Consider the following 5610-nt stretch of genomic DNA (forward strand, 5'->3'; position numbering starts at 1 on the left):
AATTCTTTATCTTCAAAACGTATAGCTAAACATTCTGCAAATACAGAACCATTTGTTATATCATGTAAACCGAATGTAACAGAAAGAATATGTATAATGTAAAATATCTTAAATGTATCACTCAGTACCACATGTTTATTTAAGTAATGACCATCATGTGATGCAGTTCTGTCAAGGGTGACCTAATATGCATGCATTTAATCTAGATTTTTGTTAGTGCTGCACTTACATCACTTCTAGGTGCTCAGCTTGGTTTTGCATACACTCATACTTACTGAAGTGACTGTTTCATGTTGTAGCTCATTATTTTTCTTCTATAGAGCTTTTTCTTGTTTGGCATTAATAATTCCAAACTGTGCTGTGGCTTTGTGTGAAAACTACATAAAAAAAAAAAAAAATGTACCTATTATAAGTTTTGGGAGTTCCAGAGAAGTGGTGAGTGGAAGCTGAGCACAAGAAGTGATGACAATAACATTTCAAACAGAATAATTACTCAACAGGATCCCTATGCTGAATTATTTAACTTCCTGCCAAGGAAGATTTTACAAGAAGTTCTTGGTGGAAGTGTCCTGCCAAATCCAAGAAGAGTTTCCATTGGCATTGAGATACTTGCTTTTTTGGTCTTTGTCATGGAAAACATATATATTTATGCAAGAAACATAATAAGCATAGAGTTTTCAGAATTTTCAGCTTTAAAAAGACATACACAAGTCTTTCCATTGAGATCATGGGATTTCAACTGAGAAATTGCACCTAATGAGCAGAGCATGTATCAAGTTTTAGTGAAGCATAGAAGCTATATGCATTAAAATTTGACTAAATGGGTGTGGACAGTTATATATATGCTATGACCAAGCAATGAACACCATATACAGACCACATAATCAGGCACAGTTTGTTATGGCACAATGTTTATGTAGAAACTGGAAAGTAGCTTGTATACTACTCTGAAGAGCCAAAGAAACTGGCACACCTGCCTAATATCATGTAGGGCTCCTGCAAGCATGCTGATGTGCCACAGCATGATGTGGTATGGTCTCAACAAATGTCTGTAGTAGTGCTGGAGGGAAGTGACACCATGAATCCTGGAGGACTGTCCATAAATTCTTAAGAGTACGAGTGGGTAGGGATCTCATGAAGAGCTTGTTGCAAGGCAGCCCAGATATGCACAATAATGTTGTGTATCAGGGAGTTTGATTGCCAGTGGAAGTGTTTAAACTCAAAAGAGAATTCCTGGAGCCACTCTGTGGCAATTCTGGACATGTGGCGTGTTGCATTGTCCTGCTGGAATTTCCTAAGTCTGTTGGAATGCATAATGGACACAAATGGATGCAGGCGATCAGACAGGATGCTTATGTACATGTCATTTGTCAGAATCATATCTAGATATATCCAACTGCACATGCCCTAAACCATTACAGTGGCTCCACCAGCTTGAACAGACCCCTGCTGACAAGCAGGATCCATGGATTCATGAGGATGCCTTCATACCCGTACAAGTCCATCCGCTCAATACAGTTTGAAATGAGACTCATCTGACCAGGCAACAAGTTTCCAGTCATCAACAGTCCAATGTCAGTGTTGATGGGCCCAGGGGAGGAGTAAAGCTTTGTGTTGTGCACTCAAGAAGGGTACATGAATGGTCCTTTGGCTCAGAAAGCAAATATCAATGATGTTTCATTGAATGGTTCACACATTGACACTTGATGATTGCTCAGCATTGAAATCTGCAGAACAGTTGCAATTCTGTCATGCTAAATGATTCTCTTCAGTTGTCATTGGTCCTGTTCTTGAAGGACCTTTTCCGGCTGCAGCAATGTTGGAGATTTGATGTTTTACAGGACTCCTGATATTCATGGTACACTTGTGAAATGGTCATATGAGAAAATCCCCACTTCATTGCTACCTTGGAGATGCTGTGGCCCATTGCTCATGCGCCACATTATAACACCATGTTCAAACTCACTTAAATCTTAAGAACCTGCCATTGTAGCAACACTAACTGATATAACAACTGCACCAGACACTAGCTGTCTTATATAGGTGTTACCGACTCCAATGCCATATTCTGCCTGTTTACATATCTCTGTATTTGAGTACATGTGCCTATACTAGTTTCTTTGGCGTTTCAGTGTATAACTTTGCACTATAATGACTTAGGATTTGCTGGATGGTATCATCAAACAGGCACAGGATGTAGGACTTGTTGTCAATGGTATTGTGTCTGAAATGAGTAATTCAGTAGTTGTTTTGAGAGATAGTGGAGAAGTCAAATTGTTTTCTAAATATACTGCTCACTATTTGCAGTCTCCAAAAGAAACTGACAGTGCTTTCATCCTTTTCAAATTGTACCAGAAGCAATTTTGTTTGCAATGTATAGAGGAGAAAGCACTAATAATACTGTTGAAATAAGAATTCCTGGACAACCTATTTCAACTGCTTTATTGTTGGGTATGGAGACATGAGAGGAAGTTCTTTGCTGATTTGAATCTGTGAAAAAATGATAGTAGGTGAAAGAGTAACTTTATTTCTTGTCTGAAAGGGATGACTCACCTTGATACAGTGACTGTCACGTTGTTTTCTTTTCTAATCTAAAACATGGTTAAGATTTGTACTATGTGTTGGCTTCAATGATCAACCCAAACTATCTTAAATACCTATTTTCCCTTACAAGAGCAGCTGACAGACACTATGACCATCCCTTACCAGGGTAATTTGAAAGCCATTTATCTATCTTAATTATGAACAAAAGTGTTGTTGATATGCATTTACACAGTTCTTTTTCAGTCACAACAGCATCTGACTTCCAAACTGATAACAGTTCCTGGTACTGAGGAATCAATGTCAATGGTGGGATGACAAGTGTGGTGTCACCGCCAGACACCACACTTGCTATGGGGTAGCCTTTAAATCGGCCGCGGTCCGTTAGTATACGTCGGACCCGCGTGTCGCCACTATCAGTGATTGCAGACCGAGCGCTGCCACACGGCAGGTCTAGAGAGACTTCCTAGCACTCACCCCAGTTGTACAACCGACTTTGCTAGCAATGGTTCACTGACAAAATACGCTCTCATTTGCCGAGACGATAGTTAGCATAGCCTTCAGCTACATCATTTCCTACGACCTAGCAAGGCGCCATTACCAGTTACTATTGATATTATGAATAATGTACTGTCAAAAGCGACGTTCACCATTAATGAATTAAAGTTAAGTATTCCACCAGCTATGTCCATTTTTTCTAAATTCTAATTTCCTTGTCCTGTTTCAGACCTCACACCAGCCTGCGTGAGCTAAAACGCGTGCCTTTCGGCTTCACTAGTAATACGGTGTTGGCTCTCCTGCCAACCCACAACAACAAGAAATATGAGATGTTGCATCAGATAATTTAATTATGTCATCTTTGATAGAAGCATCAGAGTGATTCCTAGATCTTCATTAGGTAATGAGATGTATTGCTTCCAAATGCATCTCCATTGACAAATCACTTGGACATCAAGATAAAAGATTGTCAAAAGACCCTATAATCTCTATGCAGATTGGCAAGTATCTTATAATTGCTCAATTACCTCTTCAGTTGAATAGTTTGAAGTATTCAAGCAATCATATGTGTTAATTTCAAATTTTGGAGGCAGTGGTCTCTGTAAATATACAAATATAATTAAAAGACCATGACCAAACTAATAACCAAAAAATATCCAAGTATTTCTCAAGATGTCTTTACAATATATACCAGGTATGTAAGTCCAGACTGTCATTGTTAATGCAGGTCCAGTTAAATTAATTTTTTTATTATTCTATCATGTCTCATGAAGATGTTACTTTCCACTCTGAGTCCTTTACTCCAGGTACAAGTGTCTTACATGGTTGCTGACTCTGTGGATCAAAGTCCAAGGGCAGTACAGAGCCCAAAAGAAGACACAGCATAGTCCAGCTTTCAATAAACAATCAGGAGACATGGGAGAGAGATGATGTGACTGCCTCTGGCATCTACCTGCACGGAACACTTTTGACTTACACTGTCCTGTGTACTGTTCCTGCACCAGGGCCGACAGCTCTAAGCCATCTGCCTCTATCTCTTTTGGATTTTAGATTTGCTCCAAAGCACGTGCCTTAAACCTTGCTCTCTGTCTTGGCTTAGGGCTTTTGCCTCAGACTCTCTTGCCTCTAGTATTCAGTATTCACTCCTGTTCCTTTTTAAATATTTTTTAACTTTTGTCACTCCTACCTGTAACTGAAGAGCTGACATATGGTATAGCTCCATCCTCGCTGGACTGTCGCACTGTAAACCAAAATTGCAATAAAAGTAGAATTATTTTCACTGTATCTATGACCTTCTGTTGTCCATGGCAATTACATATTCCATCCTGCTCACATCCCACTCAGCCTCCTGCACACAGGACCAGAGTCTTCATTCAAATATATTAAACTATGACTCATGCTGCTAACACCTGCTGACAATGATGTCTTGTGGAAACACCTGACTGCTCACCAATTCATAGGCCCAACCTTCTGTGTAGTAATCTTGCAGTTCAGTTACAACTGACTAATTAAGTTGTTACTCAGTTGATGCAAGCATTTTGGGTGCACAATCAAAATGCTTAAACACAGAGCAAGGAATTTGGCAACCATCAGAACCATTTAATTTAGGTTGAATAACACAAAGATTCTAACAACCCAGGAAAGCTTCAGGATTGAATTTAAATCTTAAAACTAAGCAAATAAATTAGTTAATTTTCTGTATGTGTTTGCAAGCTGAGTTTGTATTTCTGGCATTAAAAGTGATGGAAGAACAAGACAAAAAAAAAGTAATAAAAGGTATTGATGAATTTTGGGAAGGTTTTGCTAGCATATTCTCATGTACAGACATGGAATTTGATTTAGTCACTTGCCAGTTTTCTAAGTGAGTGTTGTAATTTAGTGGTCATACAAAGTGTGATAGGAGGAGACTGCACAGCAGAGTATGTACCACTAGCTAGCTGGATGTATCATTAATTGTGCAAGCTCGTACTTAGTTGCATCTAATGGAAGACACTAAAATCCATGTGTTCCAATATGAGCTTAAGGTGTGGTGTTTCTGTGTGTGATCTTCTCCATTTGGTTTCAGGCTATTATCCTGTTTTCATTACATGAGAGATAATTGGGGGAGTAGTGAGAAATTTGAGTATTGAGCAGCCTGTTGAGTCAATACAGTACTGTTTGTAGAGTTCATTTTCCAATCTAGATGTCAGATTTGAAAGTCTTTTGAAAGTAACTGGACAGCTATAGAATATTAACTAGTGGTATAGAAGAAGAGACATTTTTAACCATGACTTGTGGGTTAAAACAGGGCTGGTGATGCCTATTTGGCTGCTTTAATAGTGTAGCAGTTTTGAGGATCAATCTAAGCCTGACAATAATCAATTATAAGCCTTAGGGGGTGCACATCACAAAGAATGTGAAGATCCTGGCTGTGGTTTTGAATGGGAGTTTACATGATATTACAGATGCTTTGACAATGAGATGAAAGAAACATTTCACTTGAAATAGGCCAGAATTGAAACTACCATGCAAAACTTCGTTTTACCCTATGGAGGTATCAACCATTGGCTCCACAACAGAGAAACGTCAGCA

This window comes from Schistocerca serialis, chromosome 9, assembly GCF_023864345.2.
Source record: "Schistocerca serialis cubense isolate TAMUIC-IGC-003099 chromosome 9, iqSchSeri2.2, whole genome shotgun sequence".
NCBI lineage: Eukaryota > Metazoa > Arthropoda > Insecta > Orthoptera > Acrididae > Schistocerca > Schistocerca serialis.